Source organism: Halichoeres trimaculatus, unplaced genomic scaffold (genome assembly GCF_033239565.1).
Source record: "Halichoeres trimaculatus isolate MK-OKI-2021-1 unplaced genomic scaffold, fHalTri1.1 fHalTri1_scaffold_10, whole genome shotgun sequence".
In the NCBI taxonomy this organism is placed as follows: domain Eukaryota; kingdom Metazoa; phylum Chordata; class Actinopteri; order Labriformes; family Labridae; genus Halichoeres; species Halichoeres trimaculatus.
Genome location: NW_027437187.1, coordinates 19,789,202 through 19,813,444, shown reverse-complemented (window position 1 = coordinate 19,813,444; position 24,243 = coordinate 19,789,202).

Here is a 24,243-nt window from a genome sequence, read left to right as displayed (position 1 = left end):
ATACAATTGTAAAATCACTCGTTTTTTTTGTTTAATGCTTTTAAACTTTTAATCTCTTAAAAGGACCTTTACATGTGTAATAGTAGACTTACTTTCTGTCCAGACTTAAGCGACGCTCAGCAGGTACTAGCCGTTGGGTACCCGCAGGTACCCGACCTAGTGCAGGACTCTGCCCTGAATCATGTGTCTCCTCAATAAATTTCTAATAAGACAAGCTTGAGACATTATTTACCCATACTCTTCCCTGGCTTTTTGTAGCTGTATGACAGAACATACTTGCTTGTCGTCTGAAGTCCCTGTTGGTAACGCAAGCTTCGTTAAGATCTCATGTCACTGGAAGGGGTACCCCCAAATGTAAAGTGTGTAGTGTCATGGTCTAATTGATCGTTGAGTGTGTGGGATCTAGGGATTGCCATGTTGAAAATTGATCTGAGCTGTCTTAATGTGTGTGTTCTCCAGAAAATTTTAAAGTCTGTTAAGATCCAGAAGTCATCTACTGTGTGCCCAGCCAGAGAAAGAGGAGGAGGGTACAGTGGTCGGAAGTCATTGAGATGGTTCTGCATGGATGCCTTACACCACCTACATTTGCAAATAGAATGATACAAATTTCACTAATAATCATAACCTAAGTGTTGCTTTCTAATATGACAAGTACCAAACATGGGCAGATAAATTCCCCAGAAATGGGAAAGTCCAAAATTATAAAGACAGGAAAAATTGTCATTGGAGAGTGACAGAGAAGACTTGGGCGATAATGGGAAACCATACTGAATGGCTTGCTTCACATTAACAATTTAGCCCTGAATATCTATTAATCCACACAATAGACTTCACAAGTCAAATATTTATTAGCCCTGATTAGGAAATTCATATTTTAGATACGACTGTGTCTCATTCCTCTCGGCTCATAAATATTCACATCATTTCAGATGAGAGCCCCGGAAGATTTCAGACTAGACAGAGGATCTCTGTCAAAGATTCAGCTGTCCAGACATGTAATGTGTCTCAAAGTTTCTTTGAACTCTGTATCATCCATCAGGAGTTGATGGTTGATGATGTCAGACACTTGTTTGGATTACCCCAGAATTACACTTCTGGTGGGGATCCTCCTCTTGTTGTAAACTCATGCTTTAATGTACATGTTTACTGTGTGTATGTGTAGAGGAGATGGGCAGTCTTGGGAATTCTCTCTGGGAATCTTCAGGAAGCAGAAAAAGAGAAAAGAGAGAAAAGAGAGAAAAGAGATAAAGATGGTGCTGTTTGCCAAATCTGCTCAAGATTGGATTGGAGTGACTGAAAGTGGTGTGTGTGTGTGTGTGTGTGTGTGTGTGTGTGTGTGTGTGTGTGTGTGTGTGTGTGTGTGTGTGTGTGTGTGTGTGTGTGTGTGTGTGTGTGTGTGCACTCTCTGGCAGTGTTGGGTCTTAACAAGTTGAGGACACCTCACATTGGACTATACAGGTCATGGGAACCTGCTCTCTCGGGGTCTCCATTGGCCATCACTTCACACACTCCCACTACACACAAACACACACTCACACACTCACACACATAGTCATCAGAGGTTGTAGTGTGACTCCGTGCCTATCCCCATTGCTCTGTTGCCCAGAATTAAATTACCCTCTAGGGCAGATTAACACCACTTGTTTGTGCCATCTAGTTTGCAGCTATAGGTCTGCATGCCCTGACTTGTACTTTCTGACTCAGAGGCTCACTGACAAGTTGTCATTGTGTTCTATTTTTACACTGATTATAGTGCAAATGGCTATATTAATGTAAATGAAAATAAAGAAAATGATTGACAAATCATTGAAAATAAGTAAGGATTCCAGTACTTTCTGCATACAATTCACAGTCCAGCTGCAATTGAAATGAAATTATTCATATCATCATCTAATCTTTAGCAGTTCAATGAGGATAATGCAGAAACCAAATAGGAGATAGACAAAGAATACATGGCTGTATTTTCCCTACCTCCAACTGAAACAAACAAACAAAAATACTCAAGAAGTTGCTTCTGTGGAGTGACTATATTTTGTCACGCCTTGTGGTCTGAAAGGTTTAATACATGGAGGACTTTACCCTGAAGTTTTTCAAGGCCTAACTTTGCAAAGCTACCTTGCATTTTAAGAGCAAGGCACCAGGCGTCCGGGATTGGACAATAACTTCAGGCAGCATCGCGCCCATGCAGCTGACCTGGAAATTCAAACAGAGGACTTTCTATACATCCCTCAATGACAGCTAAAGAAATATTTCCCTTAGTTTTGAACTGGGTTTGTATGGGTTGATGTCACTGGTACATGTACTACCGATAGTGGTTGCCTGTCAGTTCAGCCCTCTCATTGAGAAAACTACCAAGAAGGAAAACTACGTAAACAAAGCTACAGGTTTTCTGCACTTGGTCATTAAAAAGCACTCCCACTCTAGTGAAAAGAATTTATTGTTTGCATGCATTAAGTTATATTTGTCAGTACAGCTCTGTTCTCTGATCTGCATGCAATTCCATGCCTGAACATGGAATGCCAAAGTCTGAGATAGGGAGAGCACACCTCTCATCACTGTCATGTGCATACACAAAAAGCCAAAGCAGGTTGAGCAGCAGCAAAGACCCTTGGATACAGAACAGAACCAAGCGGGCATTAGTGACAATACACATGACGCTGGTTTAATCAAACAGCACAAAAGGAGGTGGACTGCAAAGCGGTTTGCAGGGGAAGCAGTTTACATAAAAGTCTTTTTTACTATTTGACAATTCCATGTAATCACCTGAGCTGCCAGCTGATGTACTGTAGGCCAAGCTTGACTTTGATGCCTTCCTAAATAAATACTATGCTCAATGCTTGTTTTGCAATTTGCAGACACATGACAGATGTATGAATGGGTTTCTCTGATGTTTTCTGCTCAAGGCTTCTGGAGGCTCCATATGATTCCCTTAGTAAGACTCTGCTAAACCTTGCGAATGTTGATAGAGAGGTAGAGCAAAACTTGACCTTGACAACTTGCAAGTGTGAGCCACATATTTCCGACAATGCTTATCCAAATTTTGCTCAGAGAGAGACAGCCTCTCTGTCACCAGGCAGGCTTTGTGGTGCTAAATGTTTGAGTTACTAAGGACAGACAAGCAGCTACTGAGAGGTAGCCCATTATACCTGATTTTCCATCATTCCTTAAGCAGCATGAACTGATTACTTTAAGTCTCTTGCTTATGTTCCAGCCAGGCAAATTTAGTACTGGATATCATTTGTGATTATACCCGTGTACCATTACTCTAACATGGTGACTTAGTGAAAGGAAACACTTTTTAAAGACCATAGAAATCCTTGTCATGGTGGTCAAAATCCAGATGGTACTTTTCAGAGAATGTTCTTTTATTACTGAGACATTAATACCCATTGCTTAGGGGAGGTAGGGGAGGTAGGAGAGGTACTACGGATTCGCATATTTTAAGCATGGATACCAAGTAAGAATGTTGGGTGTCTATACTAAACATGGGCAGATTTTTAATTTGCTACACCATCATATGTCGTAGAAATCCATGAATCTGTATGAAAACTCCTTCAAACTATCTATTCTAAAATCAACCTTATGTTCATGGAATCTTCATGAGACTTGTAAGGCTGAAGTGATGAGATCATTGCATAAGGATCTCCTAATAGGTTCACGACATGACATGAACAAAACACGGTTGGCCTATGGCCCTGGCCACAGCAGGCCTTTAGAGGGAAGGAAGGCCCTAGGGAAGGGGGTTTGTGGTGTAGGGAGACATCAGTTAAAAGAAAGCGTTTCAGACAGAAGCTGAAATAAGTCTTTTCTAAAGCACCAGTGTAAGAAATATAGCTTTTTTCAAGCTGTTAATCATGTAAAGCTACTATTGGGGTACCAGAGGGACAGTATAAAGCCATAAAAAAGCACAATACCTTCTCTTTAATATTACTTCCAGCTATGTGACGCAGGTTGGAGCCCTTCATTACACATTTACACGTAGATTTCAGGCAGTAAATTTTAATTATTAAATATTTGAACAGTGAAGCCTTTGGCCCTAAGGAGGAAAAATGGAAGAGAAAAGAAAGACAAGCCTGGTTGCATGCATACCAACTGAAGGTCAAACAAAACCTGTCATTTAAGTGTTATCACACGTTATATCCCTCAATTCAGTGAAATACCTTCTTCAGATCTGCTTAGACCCATCTCTTAAAAACATTTTTTATACCTGTTAAAGATTTTTCAGAATTGTTGATTAAGAAAAATCTGCAAAACAACGAAGGCACGTACTTTAAAGATGACATCAGAAATAATCGTCCTTACATAATTTGCTGACAATATGATGCATTACCTCAATTAAGCTCATTTTGGGGGGGTGAATGATTTGCAACCCATTAAGCAGTATGCAAATGCTTGTGCTTGTTTAGGGAGGTCTGGGAAGGAGAGAGACGGAGGGAAAGACACACCGAGGAAGAGAGAGTAAAGAGGTGTTTGAAGGGAAAGGAAGAAGGAATTCAATGTAATTGGCCAAGCTACTATCCTTTGCTCTGGGCCTAATGAGGTACACACACACACACACACACACACACACACACACACACACACACACACACACACACACACACACACACACACACGGATCTTCAGATGTCAGATGTGATGCCTATTTTGCCTTGAGTATCATACATTCTGTTGTGTATCATCAATAACATTTGACAGGGAAGCATGAGACATGTTGCATGTATCACATCCAGGTTGGTATAGCTAAAAGGGGCCCTGCTATATATATATATATATATATATATATATGTGTGTGTGTGTGTGTGTGTGTACAGACACAATAAGTTAGGACAAAGCTGCTTTTTGAGGTTGACTTCTCATAACTCTGTTAAAGCTGAAACAAAGAAGGACTATGAATGAGAAAGGTACCTCGAGAAAAGAAAAGAGTTGACTCAAACTGATTTTCAAATAAAAAGGTCCCATTGAAAAATCACCTGGCTACCCTTTGGACTCTCTGTCTCTCTCCGTCCCTGCTTTCGCACAGAGAGTGAGTGTGTGACCTGTAATAAGCTAATCCATGTGCAGCCATGGTCAGGCCTGCTCAGGGAAACCGTGTTCTCTCAGGCTGAACCATCACTGTGCTGTCCCCTCTCCAACACTTAATGACTTTCTGCTCCGTGGACAACTTGGGCAAGAGAGATTACATATAAAGAAGAGTGAGGAAGGGGAAAGGACAGAGAAAGACTGAGTGAGAAAGAAAGAGAGAAAAGAGGAGGGAGGAAAAGAAAAGGGGGTTGGGATGATCAGTGAAGCATGCCCAGTCCTCTAAGGTGGTATAAATTGGTTCAGACTGGGGTTGATCTTGATTACTGGCACTGGTACTGTTTCTTATCTTGACAAAAAATAATCTGAGCATTTCTGTTTAACTTGATCAAGTCAATAATTTAACCAAGGTATAAGAACAAGACTGGTCCATGTTGGTCTTCTTTTGTAACAAAGGTTATCGGCCATGCAACCCTGCCAGTGGGGCCAGGTACTGAAACACAGAGCACGTTTTGCCTTTTCTCTGTTGCATCACTCACAACAAAGTTTTGAGAAACATCAGCAGCACATGAACTGTGTGTCAGGGGCCTCATCCCATCACATGCACGGTGCCAAACCCTAACCGGAGAGATGTGAAGCAGTCCATAACAGGACTCTGGAGGACTGGAGACATGGTCTTTTAAATGATGCATTTTGTTTGACAGTCTGATGGATGAATCTAGGTGTGACGTTTGCTTGAAAAATGAAACCCTCATGAATCCCCAGTGCTTACAGTCAGTTTTGGAAAAGGGAGGATAATGGTCTGGGAATGATTTTCAGGGTTTTGGTGGGGCTCTTAAGCTCAACTGAATGCTCTGCAGAATACTGTGGAATAAAAGACATCAAGGCTTTTTTGTGGCTTTTTCAAACTTTGGGACAAAAAAAAGTTAAAGTCTTTTGTTGCTCAGCATGACAGTGCTCCTGTACACAAATTTAAGGTTATAAAAATATGGTTGGAGAAGTCTGATGAGTCTCACTGAGACTTGGCTTCTAGTTCAATGACCACACTCGGAAGCTAGCGCTTCTCATTGAAGATCTGCAGCTTGCTTCTCAAATGCTCATGTAATCCTACAAGACGTCTTAAAGACTGTCTTCAGTTTCATCTAGTTACATGTTTCTTTCCAGTAGAAAGACAGCTGTTGCTAAAACTTTGCAGCAGCTCACGGTGGCAGAACGTGCCCATTCAATGATCACCTGAGCAATGTCATTTTGATGTTTTAGTGTGACTCTGCACATGGTTTATACCACCCCCACCATAAATCAATTCACAACCTGCAAAATGCCAGAACTCTGTTGACAGGGACCACACAGTCAACAGGATGTGGAGATGTTATGGATGCATTGCACAGTGGGTCGTATGAGGAGAGCTCGAGGTGCAGCAGTAGATGTCAAACATGCCTTAATGAATCCCTGACAACAACAGGATGCCAGCTGCTCTCAAAGTTACTGTCATCAGAATGTTTACGCTAAAGTTTCCAAAGTATGGCTGGTTTGCAATCCCCTCAAAATACATGAGATTTTTTGAGGCGGTAGTCGTCGTGCTGCATTGTGTCAAATCAGAACTCTGGCCCTCACAGATGCAAATGCATCACCTTACCTGAATATGAAACCCTGCTCACCAATGCCTATGTGATTTCAATATCAGATGGCTCGGTCTATTAACAATACGACCATTATGCAAACAGATGTTCCTAACAAAAATGGTTCCAGATAAAGGCAGCATTATGAATATAACGCTTTTAAAATAAATGAAAATAATTCTTTTTTTTTCCAGCCTTCTCTCTTGTCTCACTCTCCTCTTGGGCCAATTACAGGCCGAGTGGAATTTGTTCTGTCTTTGTATTTCTCCCTTCGTCTGACCCCTGGGCTTATTCTCATGCTAAACTACTTTTCATTTGCTAACGATGTGGCACGGCTTCAGTCGTCCTGTCTGAATATGTATGGAGGCTGGGAAGAGAGAACAGGTTTTATGGAGATGCGGATCCATCACTGTCGCCCTCGCTCCCGTAGTCTGCTCCATTACTGATGACCCTGCATTCTCCACATCCAGTAGACGACTGAGTGTGTTAGAGCTTGAGGCTGGTTGTGTTTGCCTATGTTTGTGTGTGTGTGTGTGTGTGTGTGTGTGTGTGTGTGTGTGTGTGTGTGTGTGTGTGTGTGTGTGTGTGATGTGTCAGTGGTAACCCCTCATTTAGTCAGCCCCTCATTCGGCCATTACATCCACAAATGCAGGGTATGCATGGCTGTACACATAATAGCACTTCTGTGATATGCAAAATGAGCTCTCCACTGCACCTGGCATCCAGACACACACTTCTCATCAGCAGTAGTCTCCTCATCTTAATTTGCTCCCTGTTCAAATGTAATAGGAAACCACTCATACTGGAAAATGGTTTGTTTTGTTTGCCCTGATAATAATGTGTTACAAGGTTCTGCTGAATGTGGCTGTGCAGAACAAAGGCTGTGTTAAGGTGAAGACAAGAGGAAATTGGAAAATAGGAAGCAGGCTATGGTTGAGGATAATAGAGTTGCTACAGGTGTATTAAATTTTGCACACGCCAACTATTATATAATCGTTTTACTTTTACCTGAATCAATACAGAACAAATTAGTATTAAAATTGTGTGAGCCAAGTAATGACAGCCAATTACTGTGATACATGTATTAACAGGGTTAAAATGTTGCCAATACATGTGATAATTAATCATCCAGCAATGTTTCTATTACGCATAATGTCTTTAAGTGTGTGTGTGTGTGTGTGGTGTGTGTGTGTTATGACGGGTGTTTATGTGTTTGTGTGGGCAGCAGATAGAACAGCAGGTGTGAAAAGAGGATGTTTCCGCAGGCTGCAGATAAGAGAGTCAAGCCTGTCTATCCACACCTCTTTCTTCTCCTGGCGTCTGTCCTTGGCTAAGTCTAAATAAGATCAGCTATGCATTTCAAGTTTGGCAGTGTCCAAGCCCTAATTTCTCCTCTCAATTGATTACCGCCGCCTTGCATGAGAAGTTCTGTGCTGTAAAGTTACACCTCAGGGGGTGGAGCAAGGTGGATTTATAAAGGGGATAGTTTGAATCCAAAGAATTTTGACCAAAGAGGGCCTTCATAACTCAGAATAAGGAAAGGAAAATGTTATTTCCCACCCTTCAAGGTTTCTTTAAGTTTAACGTGAGGTCTATCATGGGCCTCAGTGTGAGTTCAGCACATCTCCATGAATTTAGAGTAAGTTTCTGAATCTGATGCATAACTGTGAAGCGTCTAAACAAGCTGGTAAAATGTGATATGTTCATAATAATACAGCTGTATGTGGACCAGATTGGAAAGGAGAAACAAACCCTGCATACCTTTCTAAAAAAAGGTTGGTAAGGGACACATCACCATGACAACACAGGGAGGAATAGGACATACGCCACACACACACAAGCGGGAACACACAAACATGAAATCACAGTATCTCATCCCTAATCTGAGTAAATCGTGTGTATGGATAGAAAGAAGAGTGCATGCACATGCACGACCACATGCCACACATACCTCCACTTTGTCCTCCTCTAACACACATCCACCAAGCGCGCACACACACACACACACATCTCTGCTAATCCATTTATTCAGTCCTTGCCTAATTTGCCACAGCGATGACAAACTGAAGTAATTTCCTCCACATCTTTTTATTCCAGTTCAATGAACTCTTAAACAATTCAGCTTGAACTTTGATTACTTGCCGCTCATTTGCATACTCTTAGCTGGAGCCAGTATGCTCTTATGTCAGAAGAGTTGAGGTGACCTTAAAGAAATGTGAACAACAATGGCACAGTTCGTCAAGTTAATCAAGTGTACCCCTCCAAAATCAAATCCTTCTTGATAAGGTGTGTTTGCAGACGTGCCAGAGTCATCATCTGCTTTGTGACCATCGACATAAATGGTCAAGGAATTAACGTTATGAAAGGAGTGGGCTAAAATCCAACAGGGGGATGCTGTGAATAAAATTATAAAAGTGTTATGAGTTTGAGTTGAACATGTCAACTTGAGCAGCAGTATCATTTAACCCAGATTATAGTGCCATCTAGTGGTCAGCATGAGGAATCCAAGCTCTGAGCAACACAGCTCCTCCAGAGCTTTAATTTTGTTTTGTGTGTTTTGCACTGGCAGGTACATGAACCTTTGCCTTTGCGTTACCCCTCGCCAACACACACACACACACACACACACACACACACACACACACACACACACACACACACACACACACACACACACACACACACACACACACACACACACACACACACTCCCTCAGTGTCTGAAGCTCTGGGAAGGCTGTTTTTCCTCTGTGACATCAAATTTATTTAATCAATCCAGCACAACCCCAGCTGTCCAACATGAAGTGTTTCCCAATTATCTTAATGTGATTTGCTCCCTGCTGTTGGCTGCTACACTACTGATTACGATGTAATAAGATGCTGAGTTAACACACACACACACACACACACACACACACACACACACACACACACACACACACACACACACACGCACGCACGCACACACACACACACACACACACACACACACACACACACACACACACACACACACACACACACACACACACACACACACACACAGAAACATGTTTCTGTTGTCTGCACTCTTCTGTCATCAGATAGCCAGGGTGAGTAATGACAGGACAAGCTGTGACAAAGGGGGGGATGATGAGATATAAATCTCGGGAGAGGAAAGCTGGTGGGATGGAGGGACAGGATGGATAGAGGAGTGAAAAGGCAGACAGACCCAGAGCTCCAGGCCCCAGCAGATTGTACAGAAGCGGTGCCTCTGTCATCAAACCCACAGCGTGTCCTGCAGAACGGCAGGAGAGATATCACCCTAACTGCGTGATGACAGGGCAGATGAGATGTTAAATAGGCATTAGAGGAGACGCATCACAGCCCCTACAGGGAGCAAACAGACAGATGGGATAAAAGAAGACAGGAAGAGATGACAGATCAGTATATCAGTGCCTCGGCCTCTGAGGTCTTGTGAATCCCAGCAGACAAGGCTGACTCTCTCTGTGTCTCCCTTTGGTTAGACGCTGAGCAGTAAACAGCAGTGGTTACACTTTTGTGACTTTGCGTTGACAGTGTGAACCCAGGTCAGATAAAAAAGATAGCATCCCAGAGATGCTCAGTCCCAGGTGAGGAAGATGTGGACATGCAGCACAGCACCTCCAGCTGACAGCGTGGGGAGCATAGCTGGCCTACTGTCAGCAAAGTGGCTCTGTGACAAACGAGGGGAAGGAGGGTTGAAAGAGGCAAAAAGTTGTGGGCCTCCTAGGTATGAGGAAGATCAGGGCCCTGGAGATACTCTGATCCCTGGAGCTGTATACACCCCCCTTTGACCCCTTTTTGAAACCTGTGGCAGGGGAAGTTCAGGAGCTCGAAGCTTCAGAGAAATAATTAACCCAAAATTCAAGGGTTCACTTCTTATCACATATGGAAATTAAGAGGATCACAGCTCAATATCATTAGCCAAGTATTATTTTTTATCGCTGCTAATAAGCTTGTAAGTGAGAGCTTAATTTCTTAATTAAATTAAACTGGGTAAAAGAAGACAGCAGTGTTTGTGTTGTCCACAGGGTGCAGAACATTATAAGATAGGATCCCACCCTTCAGGGCCATTGAAATCCATGAGCCACACTCTGTCACTCTGTTTATTTCTGTTTTCTTTTTTTCTTTCCTTTTTTTTCTCTGTGCCGAGGCCTATAATCCTTGCTTAATTTTGTCAAGGAGCTCATGAGAAAAAAAAAAACCTTAAAGTCTTTTTCTTGACTTTATTTTTCTGTAATTCCTTTTAGGCATCCTAACATGAATATGGTTAATAACTAAAGCAAATCTTGCTCAGCAACAGCTACTTATATCAAACGCTTTAACTTAAGTTGCACTTTTTGAAGCACCTTAAGGGTAATTGCTCCTCTATTCATGTTTCACAAAGTGTGCTGCCAAAAAAAGAAGGAAAAATTCTACAGAATTAACATTAGTGCCAAAACTTTCGTGTTCTTGATGAATACTTCACACCAAATTATTGGTGTTTCTTTAAGTCAGATGTATCAATAGTTAACTCAATAAATAAATGAAAAAAAGTGCTGAATAATCACCTCTTAGCTCTTAAATGTGGACTGGGTGTCTGTTTAAGAACTAAACTGAAGTGCCACTGTGAAGTTGGAGCAGACATCATAATGGAGTTCCTGTCACTGTGTTCAATTTCACACTCAATGGCTTCCATATGGTAGAGCTTAATTGGGGCATCATCAGGGGAGTCTTTGAATCTCCATTTCTGTATTTTTGCATTTACAGGTGTGTGTGTGTGTGTGTGTGTGTGTGTGTGTGTGTGTGTGTGTGTGTGTGTGTGTGTGTGTGTGTGTGTGTGTGCGTACTTATATAGAGTCCCACTGTTTAATTGCAAGCAATGCTTTGTTCAGACACTTTTATGACAACCACAAAAGCAGCTCTTTTACACTTCTGTGCACTTAGTGAGCTTCATATGCTCTTAGGAACAACACTGATGAGTTTCTGTGTCAAGGAAGAAAACCTCTCCAAGAAGTGAACATCTGGAGGAGGAAAAAAAACAATAACACAACAATTACTGACATCTCAAGATTTTGAATACTTAGATGTTAAATAAATAAATAAATACAACACTAGTGAAATAAATGAAACACTAATGAAAATGCTCTCATCTAAAAAAAACTTTGTGATGTATTAATTCAGCCAGACTGTTTGCTAACTGCTTTAAACAGAAAAAGATAAAGAAGATCTAGACCAAAACTACTAACAGCACCTTGCCTCAGAGTGTGTTAATGCCGCTGCCAGGACAGCTTTCCCCTGTGAAGTTTATTTTACATATCCCCATCTTCAGTGTGGACAGTTACAGGTGAGTTGCTGTTGCTTCTTTAAAAACCCGCTGGTAGAGGACAGGTCCCAATAAAAAAGACTGAAAGATCCTGTGACAACTTCTGTGTTTGTACTCTTCTGTGGGTGTTTTTTGGGCTTGAGGAATCCCAGAGTTCCTTTAACAGAGGTTATGGGATTCAAGTAATTCAAATTTAATGTTACAGCCATCTATTTCTACTGTTTCCGTGAATTGACACTTAAGCTGCGTTTCCACCAAGAAGTCCGGGTCGGTTCAGTAGGGTTTGGGACGGTTTGGTACAGTTAAGCCTGATCCCGTTTCCACAGCAAACTGTGCCCTCTTGTGGTGGGCGGCGTGTAAGCTGGATGCCTGAAGCCGCAGCTGTTAAACAATCGCGCAATGCCGTAGCAGCTTACCCCGCTATTAAATCCAACAAAGAAGAAAAACGCGACACAGTAAACAAAGAGCACGGATGGAAGACATGCAGCATTTCGTCCTCTCTGTGATTGTCATGTAGCTCTTTGATACAAAGTGCAATCAAGCTTTGTGTCAGAGAAGTCTGTGTACCGCCAGGAGAAATGCAGCCGCTGTCAGGGTAAGTGACAATTCTTTTGACCAATCAACGGTCTGCAGTGTGTTGCTCCACCTTCCGAGAGCGGATCGGCTCATTCTGGCCCATATGAAAGGGTCCCAAAAAAGTAGGTCAGCTCGTCTCTGTTTTTAGGGATCTGTCCCGGGATGAGTCAGTGGAAACGCCGCAAAAAGCGCGCCGTACCGAGATGAACCAAACCGGTCTGCTTGATGGTAACGCGGCTTTAGTGATTATACATTTTGCATCCTCTGGACTTTTTTTTTTCTCCAAATTTTCTTTAAATGGTAATTCTGACTTTTCTTTAACTGTGTGTATTTTGGTATGAAGGTAACTTTTCCTTTACCTGACCTACATATGTGGGCCTTGTTTTTCATGGTTATGCAGTACCCTTTGATAAGACATCTACTTCACAGTGTTCCAGGTGTGTGCTCTGAGTTTGACTGTTTGACCTGCTGGGCTCAGCTCAGCTCACAGACATCAAACACGTCAACCTGAGCCTCGATCACTAACCCTACATCAAAGGTTTCACTGCTTTCTGGCGCCATCTGTCCTTTCATTCCTTTCTGTCCATCCCCTCAAACAGAGGAACCGCATCAGCTCTTTGGGACAGACAGTCAACAGAGCATTTCCTTTTAAAGTCATAATAAAATGCACTGGCCGAAGGAGGAGAGGGAGCCCATGAAACAGGTTTACAACACTGACATTCACTGGTGAAAGGGATAGAAACGCTGTGGCTAAAGTCAGCGGGGATGCAGCTTAAAGATTTTGTCAACATCTTAAAAGCTGCTTTCACACAATAAAGATGTTTAATCCTTGACATATCCAATGTGAAGTTTCTGAATTGTTCGCTTGTCTGAAACTGCAGCTCTGAATAGTGAGGTATTAGTAATCAACCATTGCTGCGCTTTTCTGTAAACTGCCTAACTTACAGGCAAAGAACCTCACCTGGAAGCAAACTTTTCAGCTTGTGACAGAGAGAAAATAAAAAGAAGATATTCTTTCTTATGGTGACTCAAGTTTTAGAAACTAAACAGAGGTATTATAAAGAAAAGGACCATATGGATAGCCAGGTGACTCAATTTTTTTTTTCTTTTTTTTATTTGAGTAAATACCCAACACCTGTCTTCCATTTCATCCACACTTTAAAAATAAGGTGCAGGAACTAGGGTGTGAATTTAGTTCTGGGTTAATGAAATGGCCTTGCTTGGGGGTAGTACTTACTTTCCAGAGGACCAGGAACTATGGGGACAGGGCTTGCAAGTCAAACACTTCTGAGCACCCTGATTGTTTTTATTCTATTTTTTTTTAAATGCAAGAACCATTTAGTTACTGTATGAGTAGTTCCTGTTACTTCTTGTCAAAAGGAACCTTTGGAGAAGTACACAAGTCCAAAGACACACTACTGCAGAGCAGGTGTAAAGAAATGAAGGGAATATCACTTATTAAGATGTGTTGTTTTTGAGTCCCCAATTGCCCAAATTGAGTCCTGAGTCCTCAACGTTTAACCTCAAGGGGAGTCACCAGAGTGGCACTGGAATCTGAGACCTTGTCAAGTCCCCATCCCATGAAAATTCCCACAGCACTCGCATTTTTGGTTCGTTGGTATCACCGTAGTTGTAAAATGTATTCAAAAACATCCTGAACCCAGCAGATACTAATCTGAATTTAGACTGACCATGCATCCTGGACTGTTCAGTTAGAAACCACTTCTTGTGATAAAAGTTTAAGTAACTTTGGCATCTTACTCACTTTTGGGGTGAGTAATTGAGGTAACCAACTCTCTTCTTCCTAGCCTTCAGTTTACAGATTTGTGTAAAATATCAATTTTTCACCACGGCTCCTTCCAAGAAATGAAGCAGCACACATTAAATATAGTCAATGCCAGTTATTTAATGTGAAAAACTGCAGCTTAAACCAGTTTTCCTGATCTGAAATATATTCATAACTAGGTGAAATCAGAATGCTTCTGGAGGCATTGACCTCATGCATATTTTTGAAGGAGAGATGCATCTATTTAAAATGTTTGCTGTATTTTAAACTTTTGGCTTGACCGTGTGTTGCACACTTTAACAGACCTGTTCAAGGACTGGTTGTAATGGAGATGTTATCAAAACAATCTGCTCTATGCCCTGGTTTCTATTTCTCTAAAACATAATGTACACATTTGGTCGACAGTAAAGAGGTATGATGAAAGGTGGATGTGTCACATGTGATGATACGCCACATTAACAAAAGCTACCAGCTTTATTGGTGAGTAGAGTCTGACAAAAACGGCTGAAGGGAAGGGAAGGGAAGGTTGACAGAAAGAGATGAAGTGAATACTTAAGAGTAAGTTGTGAAAAGCTGAAGAGTTTACGCATGCAGACCTGACCTGTTCTTTTAGTCACTCAGTGCGTCAGCCACAGGTGGGCTGTATCAAGCTACATAAGGTTTAACCTGAGCAGCACAATTACCAGAGCAACTCCATGAAAAATGCAGACATCTTTTCCTGCGTGTGTGTGTGTGTGTGTGTGTGTGTGTGTGTGTGTGTGTGTGTGTGTGTGTGTGTGTGTGTGTGTGTGTGTGTGTGTGTGTGTGTGTGTGTGTGTGTGTGTGTGTGTGTGTACACCCATGGAAGCAGGAAGCTAATCAAATGAAATACATTCCTTATTAATGTGATTTATTACTGCTGTGTTGCCAAAATCAGATTTTACCGACCGTCAGCAGATGGAATTAATCTGTTTCTCTTCTAACCAGCGACACATGCCACAGGGCGCAGGATGCGCTGCTTTCTTGTTTGCTGACAGCTTGTGTTCCTCTGTTCTACCTTGAGGGATTGTGGGATTGAAAGGGGTTGCTTTAGTCTTAAACTGAAAGATAAAAGTAAACACAAATTCTCCTGCTTGGAAAAAAAAGTTAAATGTAATTGGAAAGAAGACAGGTTGGAAGAAACAATCTTAACATACTTTTCTTTATAGAAATTTTTACAAGGTATGTGTGTTGTGTTAGCTAGGTAATTGAACACTATCACCCTTGCTAATCAGCACCAAGATAACAGATTCTTTAGACAAACTAATGTAGGCTAGAAATGACAGTCATGTGTTGTGTGTCAGCTTAAGCAAAGCCCTCAACCATTACACAGGGTAATGTAATGTAACCCAGCACAGTCATGAGGATGTTAACATGCAAAGACAACTGAGGCTGGTGGTGCTGGCTCTGCTAATGTTAGGCAAACCACTTTGACATTGCTAACCCACAGACTGTGTGAACCTGCAGTGAGCTGTGTTTCTAAGTTTCAGTCAATCATAACTGATTTCTGAGTATATTCATCTCTTTTGACAAGTTAGGGTCTGCATAGTGGTGCTGTTCACAGAAGGCTCCTTGTTTGAATCCCTAGCTGGGCAGGTGCCTTCTGTGCATGTCGTCCACACCAAACCACAGTTTTATGTTACTAAAAACAATGCTTTCTGCAAACTCCAGCCAAAGTGAAGAGCCAGGATGAGTGGTAAAAATTAGGACTGCAACAATAAAATCGCTAAAATCAATTAGTAAAGATGTTTTTCCATAATCGATGCACTTGTGCTGCGCCATTACTACATTAGTTTGTCTGGAGTTTAATTTTCTTCCTCCTTTTTGTTGGATTATTTAGCCGGAGAAAAGCTGTTCGTTCAAAAATTTTTTCCTGACTTTGGGAGTATTTCACACTGAGTAAAGTACAGATCGTGTTACTTGTAACATTTGCAAAAATGACCTTGCATGGCATGCAATGAGCACTTAAAACGCAAACATGTTCAGCTCATCGATGCCAAGCTGGGGAGCTCAACAGCGAGGCAAGTAGCTACTGAATGAGGACACACTTTTATTTATTTGCCCTTTAGGCCCACCAAGTTCTTAATCTGCTGACACAACAACATATTTTCTATTATTTTGCATTACTGTTGGTTCTTTAAGTGACAATACATTCATGTCATTTGTTATACTTTAAACTGTGTTCAAATATGTTGTTTCTTTTTTATACATCTTTAAGCAAACAATAGTCATCAACCAAAACAACAATGCATGCTTTGTTTTGCGAATTTTATGATTATGTATTCTCATCCTTTTTTCTCCCCTGATTCATGGAATAATCATAAATATAATCATCAGAGTAACTGATTACTGAAATGATCGTTAGTTGCAGCCCTAGAAAAACGTAAGGGAAGGCTAGACAGAATTCAAATAACCTAATCAATAGACATAAATAAAGAAGCTACATTATGAGACCCATGCTTAAAAAAAAAGGACAGTCACTTTTGAAAATTTTAATAAGTTCAGAGTTAATATGTCGAGGGAAAAATAAGAAATTAGACTCAAACTCTCTAGGAAGCCTCTCAAAAAACTTTAAAAATTCATTCAACAATAGTTCACTTCATTCAGGAGAAAATCAGTATTTTTTTCATGTCCATAAATTTCAAAATAAAGGATCATTGTAGCTTTTCTTTCTTGTTATTGCTGGCAACTACAAAGAAAGGATTCTGTGAGGATGGATCCATATTTGAGAGAAGCAAATCCTGATCTTTGACAACATCCAAACTTAGAGACCTAGAGAGATAACTTAGCATGTTTGTCAAACAAATGCTCTAGACGCACAGTAACACACAAGCCCATGCAGGTGACCCCACACCAGACACCTCATGACTGATTACAAGCCTCAGGCTGTCCCTGTGTCTGAACTTCCTGGTTTTTAAGTCTTGTTTCCTGCTTCTGTGATGTGATTAACTCCCCAGAATGAGGTCATGATTCATGCTGGAGTCTTCAAACAGGTAGAGGTGAAAGCGCGGACTACAGACCATTTCCCAGGTGGCCTTGCTTAGAGGGTGAAAAAGGGGGGGCTGAAAAAGTCAGATTGAGGGAGGACACAAGTTAAATCCACTAGTTATTGTTGTGTTTCAGGGTTATGATCTGGGTCATGGCAGAAAAATGGTGAGTTAGGCCAGCAGGGATATCTTTTTCTCAAGGGGACAAAGAGTTTACAGAAGCTTGAGTCTTATCCGTCAATAGGGATATTAGAGACTGTCAAACTGATTGAGAACTCTGGATCAGTATAATGAAGTTGTCTGAGATATGGTTAACCAGCTATATAGTTTAAGCCCCTGGCCAGAGGAAGAGACACACTCACCTTTGCAAAACACTTTCAAAAGATACTGAAGATAGACAATGGAGAATCTTGTGATAAGTGGAGGACTGAGTCAACTGCAGGGAGTAGAGGTGGCTTGACAGCAGAGGAGTAGCAGTGTAGCAGATTTGATTGGTGGCAAGTTGTGGTGATCCTGCCCAGCTCTACATGAACAGAGAAGACAAACAAGACACTCAAGGAAAAAGGAAACAGGGGGAGAAAGGGAGAGGAGGAAGCCAGGATCCTTACACACCAAACTTTTTATCAAAACTTTTAAAACAGTGGTTGAAAAAGAGCATTTTGTGAGCTTGAAATACTGATATTTAGTTGGTCTTTATAATAAGGTAATCTAATTGCTCCGGTCTATGTCTTCAAATAGTTTTCAGCTATGAGAGTGGTTGTCCTTTCTACATGACCTAAGCTATTTTTTTTTTTTAACTCTAAAATATTCTTTGAAGAATGTGTGCCAGTCCTTACAGTAATTTATTTATTTGGATTTATTTTTTCCTCTGGATGTTTGGCTTGTTCTCAGAAGAAAGACTTAAGTGATTTCTAAAATCACAAAGTAAGAGTTAGTTTCTGTTTGTTTTTTTCCACTATTTTACAAATTTCCCCCTCTCTTTCCATCCATCTCTCCCTTGAAACCGAATGCCCTGGTATGACCCTGTGCGCCTGCTAATGAAGTTTCTTCTGTTAACAGCCATATGGTCTTGGTTTCAGTTGCACTACTTCGATCTAATGAGCTATCCCATGTGGACAAAAATAAAACCCCTCAGATTTATAACCATCTCTTTCTACTGATTCTCAGTTATGACCTCATGATTAAAAGGTTACTTTTTTTTATTGCAGGCTAGCACAAAGTCAGCTAATGACCATCACCACAAATGAAAAGCAGATAAAGGGTTTCACTTTCCAAACTTTATCACTGTGGCACCCCTTTTTCTCTGCCCCTTCTGTTTCTTTCCTCTCTATTTATAGTCCATTTCTCTTGTTATTGGTGTCAAAGTCAAGCAGCTTACTGCACCAGACTTCTAAGTGCCTATAGCACAAAACAGTTTTCACTGGCAGCAAAGAAACTTATTCTTTGGTTAGAATTATAATAAAATGATTACAGAACAATTAACTTCTGGGGAGTTTCATTGCCATGTAAAAGAACATTTAATAAATTGGCTGAAAAATAGTTTGAGTACACGTCACGTGCTTTGGCTGTTTCGTTTTTTTTTTTTTTTTTCCACTTCATAACTATTCCATATGCTTCCACACAGTAATCCATCTGTATTCATGTAATCAGCCATTTGAGATTATCGTTGCATGACACAATTAGGTGTTACCAGCCTGTGACAGTGCTGAAAGGGAGGAGTGTTAACAAGGGGCAATGGGGAGATTGGTGCCAGAGAGTGATTTTCCTTATTTAAAACACAGTCTGCTTCTCTTATCCCTTCCATGTGCAGCCACACACACTCACACACACACACACATGCAAAGGCTACAAGTTGCTTCCTGTTTCAGCACCAACATCCTGCAGCCTAATAAGCATCATGCGCCATGGAAACCCAGCCTCTACCTCTAGCATACATCCCTGGCTTGTCCCAGTGCCACTTTGACTTCACAGTGAGTCATTGTACCAATCACTCCTCATTTCCTCTTCACTGAAGGCTTTTGCTGTGTGGTAGCAGCCAGAGCGCAGTATTCACCATTCTGACACAGGACTCATTATGGCCTAATGGAGGTGAAGGTGTTTTTATGGCTTGGTCTAGCCCATTTAGCCAGTCAGGTGCCACACAAGACTCTCCCTGAGGACCTTATTACAAATTTCCTTACACAAATACTTACAGATACACTCTGTACCTGTGATTTGTCATGTCTACCACCCTGCCAAAACCTTACAGTTTTTCACCTTTTCCCCTTGCACTCTCTAAAGTTCCCTGACTGTAGGCCCCAACTCAATGAGGAACCTCACTTTTATTGAAACTTCTAACTGCTGAGAATTGTTTCCAATTAGTCTAAATTGGTCAGTTAAATCTTGGTTTTATGATGGAGGTAAGTGAGTTACTGAATCCCTTCAGCATGGATCGTGACCGTATTGAACTCCTCGATAATGACACTAAGGTTCCACAATAACCTGAATGTGTTAGTAATTGGCCGCTTAACTGCTCTTAATTCTTCTCAATTGTGTGGAATACTGTAATAGAGTGATTTACGGCTTTCAACAGGCCAGCCAGCATCAGACTCAGACACAGAGCTTTCCCCAAAGTAAAGCCCTCGATCTGAAACACACTTAAGGTAGACTTTGGTGGATAGAGAAGTCATGCTTCACCAGCATGCATATTATCGTCGGTATGTTCCTCTGAGACGTACTGAAAGACATGTAAATGTATCCCATTGTTATCATGAATAGTTGCAGGAATGAATGCCTAATTATAAGTGTCTGGAAAGGGGAGTCAGTGGCGCGGTTAAGAAGATTAGAAATAACAGCAGAGTTGATGCTGTATCAGTAATTTGATCATATAGTCCAACTTTGGCTCCGGTATGTTGGAATGTCTCCTCTAGCTACAAGAGAAGGAATGAAAGGTGGAGATGGAGAGACTTTTGCCCTTGATAATGTGGAAAAAAAATCTTTACTTTCTGGTATTTGTTGACAGGAACTGACAACAGCAGGGAAAGAAGTGAATCGTTCAAGAGAGACCTCACTGGCATAAAGTCGACAAATCTAAGTTTACTGTACTTCAGTAAGGGTACTGAGATTATCACAGAATCCATCTCTCACTCGATTCAGCTTTTTTTTTCTCCCTGTCTGGCTCTCGTTCTGTCTCTCTCTTGCTCTTTATGCTTGAGTGACCACAATTACAAGCTGAAGCCAGCACAGGATGCAGCAGTGATTTAAAATGATTCATTTAGGGAATGCAGAGAGCTGACACACTGAAACGCATACTCCCCCTGCAGCCCTGCATCCCACCCACATACACGCAGAAAGATTAAATGTAAAACTGTGCCTGAAGTGTATGCGCCCATGACAGGTGTTGATTGAATACGCTTGTGTCCTTTTCAAAGCTGCATTGTATTTATAATCAGATCTGGTAATAATTAAAACTGTTTTTCTTGTACTTCAGCAGAGTGTTTTCTGGGGTTACCGCGCTAAAGCACAACACATTTTCTCGCTGGAATCAGACCTCACACTGTTTACTCTGGCATGTCAAATCCTCACTGCATCTTTAAAGGGGGACCTGTCTCAGTGTTTGTGAATGTGGGACCACCTGAGGGGACCTACCCCCTCGCCTCATGCCACCCCTGACTGAGTGAGTCGTGATGTTTGATAAGCTGTGAGAACTCTGCAGTAAATTTAGCCTGGTTGGGCCACAGGCGTCGAAAATATCTCTTTCTGCAGTCCTCTCTCTTGCTCCCCTCAGATCTGTCATACTTCCACTGTTTGATGGACTCAAAGTGTAGATATGAATCATATGTCAACTATGTAACAGTCCAAAAATGAAGCGCTGAAGATGGAGAGAGGGGAGCTTGGTAAAGAGAAACTGAGGAAGGGAGGAAAAAATTCTGCCGTCCCTCGTGGCAATAATTAAGCCTCTTTGCAGGAAGTTGAGAGCACATGCCTGCTGCCCTCATGTCCGCTCCTTGATGCCAACATCTGATCCTCAAAACACAAGTTTAAACCTCAAGATGATAAGCAAAAGGCATCATGGCCCCGTGCCTGTTCATTGAAAGTGTTAAGTTATCTCTTCATATCTGGTTCTCACTTCATAAAAAAAGGAAAAGTCCAAAGTCATGACGCGTGGGTCTTGTTTAAACGTATCATATTTGTTCAGCAGTTAACACTCAAGTATGACAGGATGAGCGAGTGAAAATCCTTATGTGGTTAAATCGTTAGTGCAGATTTAAGATTTATTTTACATAGTGAGAGCAGCTGATTCAAGGGAGGAGAGGTCTCCCTGATAAAGAGACACAAAACACAGCTGTGCTGTATCACACAGACACGCACTAACTACACTGGGGAGGATGCTGTTAAATGTGTTTTGTTGAAAGACTCGCAGATCATCTGAGGCAGCATGTCAGCCTCCTCCCCTGAAGGTCTCATTTACACTCTATGCTTCTACCTGTATCACCTTTAGTCTCCTGCTCCTCTTCAGGGATGATGTTAGCTAAACAGATGAGATCCACAGATGTTTATTTCCTCAGAGAGAAATGTTTGGACTATCAAGATTTCAGACAGGCATGTGCTTAACTCTTTGGGCAAAGAACCAAAAAAGTTAATCTTTCTACAGTTTGTTGAGCTCTGACTGAAAGAGAAGCACCTTAGAAGAAGCAGTGCTGTGGTTAAAAGAAGAATCCAAAAAATGTTCAATCTGTTAGCGAATATGAAATGTATTTTAACATCCCTGATCTGACTTCCAGTTACACCCATTTTTGCTCATGAATTCCCTTACAATAACATTCATTTTTACCAGACACAGCTAGATAACAGCCATCCATTTCCTCGCGCAGACCCTCCCTCCTATGATCATTACTCTGCAGCACAGAGAGGATAAATGCATCAGAGAAAGTGAAGCTGATATTGGCAGCACTTCACTCTGGAACATTTGGGACACTTGTGGTTTCCCTTTGGTTATTTCCTGCTCTGTAGAGTTTCAGCTATACAGAAATGCTTTAATATCTTTATGTGTTCACAGAGGAATAGACGTTTTAGCAGCTGGTATTCAGCACAGGCCCATGACTGGAAATAATCAGAAACAAGAGATGAAGCTCAAGAAATAAAGGCCTTTCGTTTTGTTTTTACCAACTATCAAATGACTTCTTTATCAGAAAGTATTTCTTTTTAATAAAGTAACTGTTCACTTTTTGTATACATCTTGGACTTTGAAGCCGTTTTTGTTCCTACACCTCAAGATGTGTCACACTGTCTTTTCTCCCAGTTGCTGTGCATCCCACCCGTTTCCACTTTCAGGTCACTTCACTCCTACTGTACGGTTTGTTGCTCTGAATACCACACAAAAATAAATAGTCCCACGCTCAGACACTTGACAATGAGTAACAAACTGAAAACATAAATAAACACAAAGGAGACAGGCAGAAAAAGTGAGTAATTTTCTTGGTGAGTGCTTGTTTTAGCTCCTCTCTGCTTCTACGGTCAAAGCTTAATGGACCAATATGTTTAGTGTTTACCTTTTGCTGTATGGCTTGGTGAATTTTAAAGTGTTTGTGTTAAAGTTTGTGTTTGAGTGAGTGTGTGTATTTGTAAAATGCATTTAATTGGGCTGTGGGTTTATTGTTTAGACTGCTTGAATGTGGTGTTTGAAGCTGTTTGCTTCCCTTTTGGTTGAGGGAAAAGCAGTCGGCTGATGTTTTGTTTGGGTCACTACGTGAGCAGTCTGAGACAGAACACTTCAGGGGGTTGGGACAAAGAAAATGATTTATTTTTGGCTCAATATGAAGAAATAAAGGTTAGAAAAACCATTGAGATGAAAGAGTTTTAGTGGGAAGTCAGGGGAAGAATGAAAGCAAAGAGGAGATGATGTGTTACTGCAGCACATTTAACCTAGAAATGATGAAAATTCCTCACGTCTTTCAATATAACTCTGGCTTTTGAACAGTAGTGATTAATGCATTATTTCAATAGTTCATAACATTTTAATCAATTTTGAAAGTCAATATTTTCTTTAATTATTATTTTTTTCTTTCAAAGTCCTGAGTAATTATGCAAAACAATTCTGATTTGGGGATTAAATGAATACAATAAGATATGTAGATTTATTTTTTATATGAATGCTATACTACACCAGTATGGTCTGAAATATTTAAATGCAGGTTTAACATTCTTTTATTTTGAAAGGATAATACTGTTACACATCTTGAAAAATGCAGCTCTTCATGTACATGTCCCATGAGAATTGTCTTGGTGTGCAATGATTCTAAACTAGTTTTTATTACTTACTGATGTCCAGCGATCCCTGACTATGATGCCCTGATAGCATTTTAACTCCTCTGGAGTTCCACTTTAGTTGCTTTTTCTGCTCTAAACAGGTCCTGTATGTGTGAAATTATTGTTCTCAAAGATGTCACATGAATAGTCTCGACCCAAGGATGTTCCTTAGACCAAACTGTTTCCAACCATTTAGCAAGTGCCTTTGAAAGGCCTTCTTGTGGTGATATTTTGGAACTTTTAAACCTTTATTTGGAGAATATAGGACAGTGGATAGCGCAAGAAAAAAAAAAAAGTAGGGTAATGAACAGGCTGGAATTAGACCTGGGCTACTGAACCGCCAGGCTGTGTCTATTGTACTTCTTTGATACTGATTCATCTACAGATTTGTGGTGATTGTTCCAAAAAACCATGTCTGCTGGTAGTACTTGAGCCAAAGACAAATTTCCCCAATTAAGGATACGGTGATATCATGTTGTATTGATTGTATCATAACCATAGACTGTTTAAAACATGGACGTTGTCTCGCCGACGTCACCCATCTGTTTTTGAAATGGAAAATGAAGCCCCATCTATAGCGGCCATATTGGTGGTGGCAAGGGCTTTGCGTACAGCAATAGG